The sequence below is a fragment of the Tenrec ecaudatus genome, chromosome 8 (assembly GCF_050624435.1).
Source record: "Tenrec ecaudatus isolate mTenEca1 chromosome 8, mTenEca1.hap1, whole genome shotgun sequence".
In the NCBI taxonomy this organism is placed as follows: domain Eukaryota; kingdom Metazoa; phylum Chordata; class Mammalia; order Afrosoricida; family Tenrecidae; genus Tenrec; species Tenrec ecaudatus.
In genome coordinates this window covers 78977124-78992187 of record NC_134537.1, presented here as the reverse complement: position 1 = coordinate 78992187, position 15064 = coordinate 78977124, and the positions used below count along the sequence as shown (strand labels likewise).

At 49.0% G+C, this 15064-nt stretch overlaps 1 protein-coding gene and 1 non-coding gene across 2 annotated transcripts in view; both read left to right on the top strand.

Annotated features, from left to right (window-relative positions):
- The first annotated feature begins 6684 nt into the window (after window positions 1-6684).
- The window catches only part of NEIL2 (nei like DNA glycosylase 2), a 34246-nt gene continuing 25866 nt past the window's right edge, over window positions 6685-15064 (top strand). The window contains exon 1 of the mRNA XM_075556435.1: window positions 6685-6768. The gene's annotated coding sequence lies outside the window, so the exon portion shown is untranslated. The remainder of the gene's footprint in view (window positions 6769-15064) is intronic.
- On the top strand, window positions 13204-13367 carry LOC142455761 (U1 spliceosomal RNA). The gene has a single exon (XR_012785898.1). It is a non-coding gene; the product is annotated as a U1 spliceosomal RNA (small nuclear RNA).

Genomic DNA, 15064 nt, shown 5'->3' with positions numbered 1-15064 from the left:
CTTCCCATGCCGCTATGTGCCTCATACGTTCATCACTGCTTTTTAGTGATGCGTAGTACTCCATTGTATGTATATACCAGAGTTTTTTAATCCAATCGTCAGTTGATGGACATTTGAGTTGCTTCCAGCTCCTTGCAATTGTGAACTGTGCCGCAATGAACATTGGAGCACAGATGTCTGGTCTTGGTTTGTTTCTTGCCTCTTCTGGTTATATGCCCAGTAGGGGGTATTTCTGGGTCATATGGTATATCGCCAGATTGATTTCCATAGTGGCTGTACATACTTACAGGCCCACCAGCAGTGGATGAGAGTTCCTGTCTCCCCACAGCCCCTCCAACACTTGTTGCTTTCTGATTTTTTGAATTGGACTACCTTTGAGGGTGTCAGGTGGTACCTCATTGTTGTTTTCATTTGCATTTCTCTTATGGCTAAAGATCGGGAACATTTTCTCATATGTTTGTTGGCCATTCGGATTTCTGCCCCTGTGAAACTTCTGTTCAGGTCCTTTACCCACCTCTCACGTGGGCTATTAGATTTTTTTTTGGGGGGGGGGAAGCTAGCAGAGTATTGTAGATTTTAGTAATAAGGCCTTTGTCTGATGTGTCATTGCAAAAGATGTTTTCCCAGTCTGTGGACTCTCTTATTACTCTCTTGGTGAATTCTTTCGATGTGCACAAGTGTTTTATCTTCAGTATATCACATTTGTCAATTTGTGCCTCCCTGTGGGTCTTTGGGAATATCCTGATAGATCCATTCTAACATACCAATTTCTCTAAGCCTTTGGATGCTTTCCTCTACAGTGTACCAAGGTAGGTCAGGTACTTCAAGTTGGTCTAATCTAGGCCATCTGGCAGTCCAAGCTTCATTGAACCAACCAAATAAAGAATTAGATACTTTTTTAGCCTCTCTCACAGAGACATTGAAAGAAGAGTCTGTGCTTAGGGGTCCCATATCCAGAAACTCAGACTGGTCTAATATTACATTTCATGCACCAGTATCCCACACCCTTAGTAACCATTCCCAGGGATATTCTCCAGGTGTTTGCTTGTACGTATTTGAAAACTCGAGCAGGTCTTTATGAGTACAATGCGCTTCTTCTTGGATAATTATCTCAACCTCACCTTTAGGAGGTTTCTGAGACTTAATTTTAGTGACAGGTCTAGTGGAAACAGTGGGTGGAGAGCATGTTTCCTGGGTGCTCTCAGCAATATCTTGTGAGGCATCTTCCTCAGGTAATGCTACTGATGCAGCCCCACCTGGCACATCAACTTGAATAGTTTGGCTAATCTGCTCAGGTGTTTCTAAGGGCTCAATATCCTCCTCTTCTGGATCATCAGCCCATATGTTCCCATCCCATGTTTCAGGGTCCCAACTTTTCCCAATTAATGCTCTTACTTTGGTTTCAGACACTACTCTAGATCTGCAATTCAGTTGCCATTGTAATTCAGCCACTCGTATAATGAGACTCTGGACCTGGTTCTCAGCAGTGTCAGCTCTTTTACTGGAGGAGAGAAGGCTCTCCTTGGTAGCACAGATGGAAGTTTTCAAATCCGTTAGTCTGCGTCTGAGGCACGCTTTTGAAGCTCTGAGATCATCCCTCTCCTTAATCACACTTTCCATTGTAAGAAGAACCAGCCAACCAGCTTCCCTATACTTGTCATCATTACAAAACTGCTAGAAAATATCAAACATACAATCACCCAGAGCATCTCCTTTAACCAGCACCTCATCTATCGGTGGTGCTACTTTAGGTATTATCTTTGCTATTTCACACCATGGATTAAGAAGAGTAGCAGACGTATCCACGTTTTGGGGTGTTGAAGTACTGTTAATACTAATCAGGTTGGAAAGCCAATTTAAGAAACCCATATTTATGGTTTATTTCTCTAGAAGCACTCCTGGTACCAAAATGTGTTGGACAGAGTTCTCTAGAGAGACAAAACCAGATTGCTAGCAATTATAGATAAATGTATCTATAAAGATAGATATATAACACAAGAAATGAACTGTTAAATTATAAACAGATAGATAATACAAGAAATTAACAGTTAAATTACAAAGCAGTGAAACACTAGCAGTCCTTTAAGTCTTGAGAGCCGCCAGTCCCCTTCTGTAGAGAGAACTGGGCTATATATACACCCAGGCAGCACACAGCAAGGCAGGTCACCCACTCTCAGTCCCCAGCTCCAGAGATGAACATTCCAATCATGTGGGCTTAAAGGGACATCAACTTACAGCGACACAGTCCACAGGCTAGGTGTCCCACAGGTAGTGCACCCTTAAAATTGAGGCACAGAACAAGCAAGGCAGCCACACGCAGGTCTGATGATTAAAGAACGAGAGACTAGCAAGGCGAGGCTCACGGAGCCATGTATCTCTCCGCCCTTCAATTAATCCCACTTGTGTTTATTGGCCAGGCTGGCACAATAAATTATCGCACATCTATACAATGAAACACTACTCAGCCAGTAAGAGAAACCGAGTCTGATATGTACTAAAATACGGCTGGAGCTTGAGGATGTTACGCGGAGGGAAAGAAGTCAACCACAAAAGGTCACATACTAGAGGGCCTCCTCTAGATAACAAGAAGGAAAGAACACCTATGGCTCGCCATGGAACCTTGTTTGCACATGTCATCAGGAGTGACTAATCACTGGAGGAAGACATTGCAGTAAATGGCATGGGGTTGGGCGTATATGACCTCTGGCTTTCCTATGGTCACAAGGCACGGCTAAGACATGCTTTCACACTCCACTCTTCTTTACCTATTCTGACACCATGTTCCTCCTCCGCCATACTCTACATCTATAAAGGGTTCCATAATTTGTTGCAAAGAGCACACAGAACTCACAAATAATAGTCAAAATTAAGCGGGGTCATTAGGAGGGTTCATAGGTTACCAAAAGTCAGGGTCAATGAATGCAGTTACTGGTCCATTGCAATACCTCTCCTCAGCCTTCAACAAAGTTTGGCTCTGAACCCCAAGCTCACAGTCACATGGTCCGTTGACCTCTGCCTCTGTGGACCAGGAAGTCCGCCTGTCACTCTGTCTCACAGTCCCAGTCTCAGTGCTGCTGCTCTTGCTTTGTCCAGTAGTGTCGTAGTTATGAAATCTGTTGTCAATTTGATAAGATTGAGTGAAGGGGTAGGGTTTCGCCTGTCAATCAGATCTTACGTAGCTTTATGACCTCATTTGGAGGCACTACGGAGATAATGGCTTGCTGGGGGCGGGATATACACTCACTCCCTTCAAGATATTTCTGACGAGAAGCCACATGAAGCTACTCTTATGCAGCCAGAGCCCTGGGAGCTGGAGGAGCCACATGGAGACCCTTGCCAGCACTGAGATGCTTACATTGCCACTGGATCCACAAGACCTTCCACCCACTGGCCTGTGATCTTCCTGCATTTGGCACCATTGCATGTGTTTCGTGAGTCTGAAGGGGACTTCATAGATTGGTATTGGACATATGGGCTAATATCAGACTTGTGAACTTGATCTTGATGGGCCTGGGATGTTTTCTCAATATTCAACTGCTCTTGTATATAAAACTCTTTATGAATTTGTTTCTCTCGTCTGCCCAGACTAACACAAGTAGTCTCCATGCCAGTCTGATGCCTCCAGTCTCGGCCTCTGCCACTTCAGACAAAGATCTGGGTCATGCTCTTCTGATTATCCTAAGCTTTCTCTTGGCTCCTGCTTCACACATGACTTATCTTTATAGCCAGGGAGAGAGGGAGATGTGGTAACAAAAGCTAACCAGTCCCCTCTATTAGTGTTACACACGCCCTATTTTTATAGTCCCACTCAGGCATTTGAGGGAGTTCCACAGACAGAGTAGAAGCATCATATTAAGCAATTCCATTCCACCACAGGATCAGGTCAGTAGGAAGATCCTTTGACAGTCACCAGATAATGCAAGACAAGTAATGTTCCATCCTGCTGTACATAAACTCACCATGGCTTGACATGAACTCAATGGCAACTATCTATTGCTACAAATGAAGATCTGATGCATTTGAATTATGGTGTGGGCAAAGAATATCAAACGAGATGGCCAGATGAACAATAGCGAAAATCTGTCTTGGAAGAAGTACAGTCAGAATTTCCCTAGGAACCGAGGATAACAAGACTTTGACTCATATACTTTGTACAGGTGTTCAGGGAGATCAGTCCCTGGAAAAGGAGATCATGCTTGGTAACGTAGAAGGAAGGTCAGTGAAGGAGAGGAAGACCATCCAGAAGGGTTGACACAATGGCTTCAACAATGCATAACAACAATTGTGAGGAGGATGCAGGACTGACAGTTTCATTCTGCTGTACATAGGGACTCAGAGGTCCTTAAGAAACTATTGCTATATAGAAAAAAGGAGAGAGAAAAAAGCAACTATTGCTATAAATGACAGAACAAACCTTAAGCATTTGGTTTTTCAACTGTATACACTTTGGCCTCAGATGAGCCTCTTTATGCACCAGACAGTCCAAAAGGTGAAGAAAGGTGCATGGCTGTAACCTTTCCTTCCAACACTGGCAGATTCTATGGAAAGAAGAGTTAGGGAACTGCTCTTGGGAGCCTGATCCCATGTCAAGAGTTATCCTGTGATGGGGTTGTACTTCTTTGGAAGATACCAGATATATAGGGGACCGTGAATGATGGCTTTTAGTTATAGTCTTTGGAACTTCCACCAAGTGACTGGGTGAGACCATGCAAACAGTGTATGTAACACTAACATGGCGACTGGCCAGCTTTACTATCCCACTAGGGACAGTAAGTGACCCTTCTCTGAGGCAGAAAGGGGGGGGGGGTTCTCATGACCATCAAGGAAGAAAAGCCAGGAATTAAGTGCGTCCGTTAGGCCCCAGGATCCCTGTGCTGACCCTCGTTGATGTAGGAGGCAAAGAGCTATGAAGCAGAGATGTGGCTGAGAAGAACCAAGAGCAAGTATAACTGAGTGTCTCTGGGCAGCTGGCTGGCAAGCAGAGTGGGGTTCCTTCATGAACTTCATCTAGGGAGCTAATTTGCCAACCCACAGAGCTAGGGCTGACAAAGCTAAGGGTTGAGGCTTATGCCGGAGTGGCATACACTTTAGGCATTTATCAGTGGTGCTAAAGGAGCTTTATTACACTTGGCCAAGGGCTGTGTGGCTGAGAGACTGAGGAGCTGCACCCGATGGGTAGAATTGCATCCTGAGTATTTCCAATCTGGAAGTGCAATCTGTTAACTTCCCTAATAACACCCTTAATTGTGAACGTTGAAAGAAGTTCCGTGGAGCCATTGCAATACTTTATTGAACACAGCTGAAGCGTATTGAGTGCCTTGGGAGGGATGGGTGGTGGCAGAGGAGGAAGAGCTGGAAGCATGTCTGACCTGTGATGCATAGGAATTGGAATTGGCCAAGGGCTAATGGTGAACGTGATTTCCCCCTTCCTCCCTTGGGAAATTGGAAGTCAACCACTGCCTCTGCCATTTTTGCAGAAACCAAAGGCTCTCTGGGAGTCCTCTCCACAAACCATGTCTCCAGGGCCCATCTCCATACTGAGAACCCCAAAACACCCAGCGCTCTTTCCTGGTCTTCCTTTTCTCACTTCCTGTTCTAGCACCGTCATGAGCCACCTGTACCCTACCAACCAGCAGAACATACTATGACTCTTTGCTAACTAGCCCTTCCTCAGGGACCTCTTGTGCAGGGACCTCTTGTGTCTGCTACTCTGGACAATTTCCCATATAACTGCATTGCCAGTTCGTGAAATGTACTAGCTAAGTTCCTGGAAAGTCACTGGAAAGTACATGTTGAATTTGGTGAGTGTTTTGTTCTGTCTATTCTCCACAACAATAAATAAAACTTAAAGAAAAATAATGTTCATATAATATTGCTGTTGTTAGGTGCCGTGGAATTGGTTTCCGACTCACAGCGACCCAATGGCACACACACAGCGCGCCCTTCACCAACCTCACAATTGTTAATTTTGAGCCCATTGATGCCACCACTAACGAGCAGGTTTTCAAGGCCTTCTGGAAGGAGCTTGCCAGGCCTGTCTTCGGTTTGCCCCATCAACCTTTTACCTCGTAGTCCAGCGCCAAAACATCTTAGTCACAAGCAAGGGCAAAGGGTTTGTGCAACCCAGAGATCTTACAGGGAAGCATCTGGACGATTAATTAGCAGGGGCGAGAGCAGTTAAGGCAATACTGACATTGAGCAGGGAGTTTGTTCGGGGCCTGAAACTGGGCAAGCAGAGGAGGGACACAAGCTTGGGCCTTTCCTTTCTGCGCCGCTCCATCCTCTACGAAGACCAGGAAGGTTTAGACTCTTACAGGATGCGTTGGTCCCAGGCTCTCTCAGCCGCTCTCCGACTCAGGTTCTTCAAGCGCTTCCGGAAGCAGAGCCTGCGCCCAGTCGGTACAGAGCCTGCACGCGATGGGAGGAGCCTGCACGGCGGCGGACGGAGCCCTGCGCCCAGTCGGGGCGGAGCCTGCACGCGATGGGAGGAGCCCTGCGCCCAGTCTCGGGGCGGAGCCTGGACGCGATGGGAGGAGCCCTGCGCCCAGTCTCGGGGCGGAGCCTGCACGCGATGGGAGGAGCCCTGCGCCCGGTCTCGGGGCGGAGCCTGCACGCGATGGGAGGAGCCCTGCGCCCGGTCTCGGGGCGGAGCCTGCACCCGATGGGAGGAGCCCTGCGCCCGGTCTCGGGGCGGAGCCTGCACGCGGCGGGCTGAAGGGCGGGCCTCCGCGCGGAGCTGCGACGTGCGAGGCTGGGGTCCAGCAGCCGGTGAGTTGCGCTCCCAGCCCCGTGCTCTGCGGCGGGGGTTCCGGAGCCGACTAGGGGCAGCCAGGCCGGGCCCTCGGCGCCGCCGCCTCCCGGGCCGCCCCTCGGCGGAGACTGGGCGGAGGACGGGAGTAGCGGGGCTTCGCTCCCTCCCTTTCTGGAGGCAGGCCTTTCTACTGCTGATGGACGTCTCGGACGTAGGGAGGGGCGTAGTCATCGCCAATTCTTTTCGGCGGGAACGCTTAATTATTCAGAATTAAGAAGGGTCTCTACCGGACCTCACCACCGCCGTCAATGTTTTTCCCCCTCCGTTCTGTTTATCACTGTGCCTGCCAGCATTTTCCCTGCGGCGCCCCGCGTGGCCCTGAGCCCGCCCTCCCGCCTGCGCAGAGAAGGGGCTGGGAGAAACGGCCTTTTAATTGTTGGCTAGTCTCCCCGAGGAAGGTGAGCCCCCCCCTGCCTGTCTCCTTTCCACGTGGCCCACCAGCAAAAGCCATAGACGGGCCGGCCTTAAAAGACAGGTTTTACCTCCTGGGGGCCGCGAAGATGGTCAGGATGTCCCATGACTGTACAGAGCCCCTTCCACTTACAATCTGTTAGGGCGTTTGTGGTGGCAACTTGCCCGCTTCTCCGCCCCCATACGTCTGTATGCCTAAAGGAAAGCCAGAGAAGTTAGAAACTCTTGAGGGAGATTTTCCCAGAAGCTTCCTCTCTTGGAAATGATCTTGACCCAAAGAACTGTGGTCTCCCACGGCGCCATCCAGCCAAGCAGTTCTGTCACAGTCCCTTCTAGTCCAGCGGCTCTCCACCTTCCTCCTGCGGCGACCCTTTCATACAGTCCTCGGGTTGTGGTGACCACCACCCATAGCATTTTCGTTGCGAGTCTCAGGGTGGGGGTAGGGATGGGGCATGAAAAAAAATTATTTTCGTTGCTACTCCCAAGTTTAACATAATTAAAACATAGCATAGTGATTAAACACACAAAATATATAAATATATATTGTGGAATATTTCTTTTTTATAGAAGAAATATTTATTTCTAATTAACACATAAATGAAATTTTGTCTTGAAGCAGGGTGTAGCACGGGTAACAGCCTTCACACTGGGTAACAGTCTTCACACCGCCACCGGGTACTTGTCTGTGGGCCTATCTGCCTGTGGGCGACCCACCTAGAGACGGATAGAGGATGGTCTGGAAATATGTGTTTTCTGATGGTCTTAGGCGACCCCACAAGGGTCGTTCGACACACACCCCTCCCCCAAGGGGTCGCGACCCACAGGTTGAGAACCGCTGTTCTAGTACACAGGATTATCGGGTGGGGGAAATAAGACCATGGCTCAGCCAACCTAAAGCACCATCAAATTTAAGATCCACTGTTAGTGAGTGTGAGGAGCTCTTGTGGTAATGATGGGTATATTGGGGTGCTAACCTCAAAGGTCAGCAGTTTGAAATCACCAGCTGCTCCACTGGAGAAAAGGATACTGTTTGAGAAGGGAAAGTTCTGCTCTGTTCTACAGGGTCACTCTGTGTTGGAATTAATTTGATGGCAGTGAATTTGAGTTTTTTCATTTGTGGTTATATTTATTCCTGGGTAGCACACATGTTTGCTCAATTAGTAACCGAAAGATGGACAATTTGAACCCAACCAGTAAGCACCAAGAAAGAGGCCTGGATAGCTGCTTGCTGAAGTCTTTCGCACAGTGACCCCATAGCACAGAAAATGATGCACTCCAGAGGGTTTCTAAGGCTGGAACCTTTGTAGATTAAAGAGCAAAGTGTTACTTCAACGACTGAAGTGTGCTTGATCCAAGCCGTGGTATTTTCAAACAGCTCTAAGCACGTGAAAGCCGGACAGTGAATAAGGAAGATTGGACCAGACTAGATGCATTTGGATTAGGGTGTTGATGAACAAACAAATCTGGCTTGGAAGAAACACCTAGAATGCTTCTTAGAAGCAAGGATGGTGACGCTTCACCCCATACTTTGGACATTTGATTAGGAAGGAGTGGCGCCTGGAAGAGGACATCCTGCTTGGTAAAGTAGGGGTCAACAAAAATGAGGAAGACTTGCTGTAAGATGAAGTGGCACAGTGGTTGCAACAATAGGCCCAAAACTAAGGCTTGTAGGCTGGCGCCGTACCGAGGAGGGCTTCATTCTGTTGCATATAGGGGTGCTATGGCTTGGAACCGACTTGATGGTACCAACAACAATTTAGTCTTGGTCTGATGAGATGTTCACTGGCTAAACCAGACCATGGTAACAGAACTGCTGACCAGGCCAACCTGGCTCTATCACTCACATTCCTTATGTGCTGAAAACAAAAACAAAACCCACCCACGTGGAAACCACTCAGATACAAACCTCTGAAATGCTTCAGTCAGTCAACTTTTGGGTGGTTTGGAGCAGGGCTGGCGTCACACTTGAGGAGTTAAGTTAGAGCCACAGAGATGTTTTTACTCATTCAAAGATCATTAACCGTGTTTGAGCTGGACATGGTTGGGCCTGGGATGGTTCTGTGATAGATTCCACCCCCACCCCCCTTTCATGCAGAAGATGCAATTCCTAGCCAGTGTACATCAGGTTCACTACCACCAACCTTCCAGTGGAGGCTTGGATGGTGCTATGATGCTAAACAGGTTCAGCAGAGCTTTCAGACTAAGATGGACTAGGAAGATAGGCCTGGTGATCTCCGGATTTGCAAACAAAAAAATCCCCAAACTCACTGCCATCAATTCAGTTCTGACTCAGGGTAGGGTAGAACTGCCCCTTTGGATTTCTGAGACTGTAACTCCTTACAGGAGTAGAAAGCTTCATCTTTCATCTTCATAGGAGCTGGTGGTTTTGAACTGCTGACCTCCAGGTTAGCAGCCCAGCATGTAATCACTACACCATCAAGGCTCCTTCTAGATCTATAAGGGGGCTTCAAAAGGTTCAGGGAAGCATTTCGTCCAATTTCATTTTCCTTCAAACTTTTAAAAGCTCCTTTGTAATTCTGACAATCAGCCTCATCGTTCTCCTATAGAGTGGCTGGTGGCTTCGAACTGCTGACCTTGCAATTAGCCCAACAGGTAACCACTATGCCACCAGGACTCCTCAAAGTGGGACAGAGAGTGGAACTAAACCAGCAGTGGGTTGTGAAAGGTTGGAGATGGAGGCAGGAAGTTGAGTTGGGCTCTATGCTCCAACAAACTGGTTTTGGTGGGGCTACACAGCAGGAGGTTATCCACATACTGTAGCAAGGTGGACAGCGAGAGAGGACAGTTTAACAGGTCTGTGGCCAGTGTTTGGCCGAAAATATGTCCCAAATCTCAGAAATCCTGGGGAAGGATGCTTCAAGAATATTGGGAGGCACTACTGGTGTCTGAGTTTTCCCAAGTGAAGGTGAACAAAAACTGGCAGGAAGGTCTAGAGGGATTGTAAAGTAAGCACCTTTAGGGTTGAGTATGGTGAAATGGGTGGTGTTAGGTGGAATATGGGACAGAAGAGTGTAGGGGTTAGGGACTACGGGATGGATAAGGACTACCGATTTGTTAATAAGGTGCACATTTTGTAGTAGGTGGTAGGACCCATTTGTTTTTTGACTGGCAAGAGAGGGGTGTTGCACGGAGAGTGTAGGCATAATGAGTTGGTTATCTAGAAGGCTGACTAATAGGTTTCAGACCCCTATGGTGGGTGAGGGAGATAGAGAACTGGGGTTGAGAAGGGGACGTGGAGGGGTTTTTGAGGCAAATAAAAATGGGTTGGTGGTGTTTTGCGACAACTGGTCGGGAAGTGTCCCACACTTCCGGGTTTATGTAGCATGACAGTAGAGAAGAGTAGGGTGCAGGTCGTGGCTTGATAGCACAAAACGAGAACAAAAGGGATATTGGGGAAGAAGAAGTGGGTAGGAAACTGTTCCATTGGAGACTAACTCCCAGCTTGGAAGAGAGTTCCCTACCCAGTAACAGTGCAGGGCACGAAGGCATTATTAGGAAGAAATGAGAAAGAGGGTAGTTCCCTACATTTAGAAACAGGTGGGGTGACTAAGGGTTGTGAGGGCTTGCTGGGTGTATACCCACAGCCATGACCAGGGAAGGAGATGTAGGGCACGAGAAGGCAGCTCCCATATCCACAAACAAAGACTGGCTTGCCCGCTACCTGGATTGTAACTCGAGACTCAGAGAGGGTTACTGGGATCATTGAGTCTGGGTGTCTTCGATCGCTGTCGGTGGCCAGGCCAAGCAGTACCAACAGCAGGTCGGGGTTCGGAGGGACCATCTCTCCTTGGCTAGGCGTCGAGGGACAGTCGCTTCTCCAATAGCCCTGCTGACCTCACACTGGGCAAGGCTTGCTGGGTGGTTGGGGCTGCGGGCAGTGCTTAACCCAGTGCCCCTTCCTGGCTATACTTAAAGCAAGGTCTAGGCAGCAGATGGTTAGGACCGTTGTTTCCTGATGTCTTCGTACCCCTTCCTCCAGCTGGCCTCAGAGTGGCAACCAAAGCCTGGGCCCACCAGCAAGCCTGCTGGCATGCTCGGGACTCACGCACTGCCTCAGCCCTCTCCTCCCGGGCATTAAAAACTTTAGATGCCATGTTTACCAGATCATGGATGGGGGCCCAAGGACCACCCTCAACCTTTCTAAGTGTTTTTTAAAATATTAATAGCTGAGTTATAAAATGATTGGCTAAACAGTAGCTTCAGCTGGAGAAGTGGGGTCTAACCTAGTGTGCTGAGCTAGGGCCTCAGTCAAGCTTGAAAGAAAAGCCTCGGGGTTTTTATCTGGCTGCCAAGTAGCCTCTTGTAGCTTGTCAAAGTTAACTGCTTTATGAGAGATGGCTTGCAAGCTGGCCAGCAAGCATCGTATCATGTGGTCTCGGCTAGCCCTGCCTTCTTGTCCAGCTTGGGTACCTGTTTGATAAGTCCAAGCTGGTTCCTCCCTAGGAGCTGCCTGAGGGCCTACGGGCATGGTGGCAACTGTGAGGTGGACCTGGTCTGCATGCGCCTCAGGGGTAAGGGTAGAAGTGAGGCCTATATAAAGATCATGCCAGGTTAAGTCATAAGCTTGGGTGAGATATCGGGACTCCTTAATATAGGTGGTAGGGTCCTGTGAGAAAATAGCCAGCCACTTCTTACAAAGGCTGCGACTGAGAGGCTTGGGAGACTGGGTGTTGCTTCAGAGGAGGCTGAGTAGGGAGGGAGCTGGGAAGGAGAGAGAGAGACTGGGGAGTCCGATGGCTTGGCTTTGGGGAGGAGACAACTACAGGAGGCGCAGTTGCCTTGGGGAGAGGACGGGTGTCAGAGGCACAGTCACCTCGGTCTTTGGGAGTGCCTGTGCCTGGAATTGAGCCAAAAGTACTTGTGCGGGTTGGCAAGAGAGGCAAAGAGGGATGGGAGTGGAGAAAGGAAAAGAAAAGCCTGAACGTACAGAATCTTAGACCATTTTGGTGTTTGGTGACAGAAGTTACTGAGTTGTGGAGAATATTGAAATTGAAGGCCAGCGTGACCTGTCATCTAATGGGTATTGTAGCCACACTTGGTTACAGAAGACCAGACGATTAGGGCAAATGTCTGGAGCCAGGCCCAGTTCAGTGAGATTGGTCAGGAGGCATCCCAAGGGACTGTCCCTGGGAGGCTTAGAGAGTGAGCTTCTCATGGTGTCTTAAACTGCAAGGGGAACGGTTAGAGGAGAAGGACATCTCCTGGTCCCTGTCAGTCAGGAGGTGGCCCGGTTACCCTAGGCGTCCCGGTCAGACCTAGGGGCCCAGTGGGAGAGTTCGGACTCCCTGCAACAGGAAGGTTCCCTGGCGCAGGCCTGTGGCTTTAACCGGCAGACAGGGACCTCGGGTCAGTGACAGTGAAAGACACCGCAGGAAGCTAGGTAAGGGAAGAGGCCTGGCTCTGTGGCCAACTAAATGGAGGTCTGTCGGAGGCCTTTGTTCAGGAGGCAGCAGATTTTAGATAAGGTCTGAGAGCAGGCACCTCAGAACTGCTAGGGAGAAGGAGGTAGTAGATTTTAAAGTCTGAGAGCAGGCACCGCAGAACTGCCAGCACAAAGCACAAAACCGGGTAGAAGCAGCTCATACTCACCTTTCGCATTCCAGCCTGGTTAGAAGGTACAGTGACTGCCAGACCCAGTGCCAGCAGCCCTGCCGTGGCAGGGATCCCAGGAAGTAAACACAGAGCCAAAAGGCTGTAGGCCACATGAGAGGGAAGATAGATACAGAGAAAAGGTGGACACGAGAAACTATCGTTGCACCCCATTCCAGGGAAAGGCAGTTCTTTCCAGCTCCTCTTGGTACTAGGGTAGCAGAATAAACCCCTGCATCGGTGCCACATTCGGCCTTCTAGTGTACTTGCTTAGTCGCTTTTCAGCTAGTTAGCTGTCCGTGGACCCTAAGTTCCCATATGAGTTTGCTGGTTCTCAGCGTCCAGAAAGACAAACAAGACAAACGCGAAGAATACTTACCTGGCAGGGGAGATACCATGATCACGAAGGTGGTTTTCCCAGGGTGAGGCTTGTCCATTGCACTCCGGATGTGCTGACCCCTGCGATTTCCCCAAATGTGGGAAACCCGACTGCATAATTTGTGGTAGTGGGGGACAGTGTTTGCGCTCTCCCCTATTAAAAATTTTTAAAAGCGACAAAGGAGAGGAAACAAACATGCACAGAAATACTGACAGGAAAAGCACTTGCACAGGCAGGCTTCAGAGGTCCGTGAAAGTGGAGGATGGGGCTACTCACTAGCCAGAGGGAGGCTGGGTGGGGGCGGGGGTTGGGGTGGGGGCGTGTCAGGGGAAAGCCAGCCCCTAACATCATTATGGGTCCAGTAGGCACAATTATACAGTGATAAGTAAAGATCATAGTAAAGTTATAGAGAGCATGAGAGATAGAAGTGAAGTATTGAAATAAATGGAGTCAGACACAATTCATGATAGCATGCTCACCTCGGCTCCACTCGATGGTCCACGTGGAGAGAGAGAGCGAGAGCTTTAATGCTAGCCCAGGCCCCTTCTATATTCTCTGGGGACATGCAAGCCTCCTAATTACAGGTGAGGACATACGTCACTCGAAGGGGCTGTCCTATAGGTAATACAGTAATGAGGGGGGTGGTCTAGGGACATACACGCAATAGGAAGGGGAGGGATTGGGGTTATACATGTGACAAGGTGGGCAGATCCTAGGTTTAGGATAGCAGCTTAACTTTGACCTATTCCCTAGATCTCCATAGGAACCATTGTCAGTAGGGTGTAAACCCCACCTACTGGAACCAAATAGATGTCTGCAGGCATCCATTGTCTTTTACAACAGGGAGTGGGGCCTGCCATATAGTCTGGCAACTGATCGCACTCTGGGGGGATGTCTGAGCATCTGGCCTCCCCCCACAGGGGCGGGCACAGAAACCCCTCCGGATGCTTCCGGGTTTCGGCACCAAGATGAAAAGTTGGAGATGAAGGGAGGCGCAGAACAGAGATAGAATTTAGTCAGGAACGTGAAGTTGAGAAAGATTTTTATTGAGGCAGGGAAAGAACTCCCAGGAGGGAAGGGAGAGCAGGGAAAGGGACAGGAGCATCTTGAGCCTCTAGAAGGGTTCCACCACCAAGGAATTAGATCAGGGAAGTTGCACCTGGCACTGGGGCAGCAGGTCATATATAGAGTATTTGCTTAAAGTCATATGAGCCGGTATGGGAAAAGGAGGTTCTTTGTGCTGCTGTTGCAAGTCTTGGGCCAGGTGATGTCAGTAAATCATGTTTTTAGGAAACAATGCTAGGGAGAGAAGGACTGTTCTGTCCAGGGAGGTCATCTTGTTCTTAGGAAACAATGCTGGGGAGAGGGGGTCTTTGTTCTTCCAGGGAGATAAGCTTGGTGAAACGCCGAAGGTGGGTGCTTTGCAATTTAGCCAGGTCATGTGTCTTCTTGAGAAGCTGGTACAAGGGGCTGCCTTGGTCTGGACCCAGCCCAAACAGGTTGCAGTGGTTATCGGAGGAGTGGGGCCAGACACAGAAGACCTGGAGATGCGTTTGGAACCCAGCAGTCGGGCACATAGCAGGTGGCGGCTGTGGCAGCTGCTGTGGGTTGAAGGCAAGGGTCCCATGATGATGGTGTATAGCACATACTTGTCGAAGCAAGATAGGCAGGAGCAGTCTGGCAAGGAACCATTTACTAAGGACTTGTGGGAAGCTGGCCCATACTTTGTGGCAGCTCTGTCTCTGGCCTCACCTCCCTTTCCCAATTATCTGTGCTTTTCAAGTTGGATGTCAAACAATACAATGAAAAATTACTGTTTCAAGATTTGAACCTTCTGTCAATAATCCTAAGGC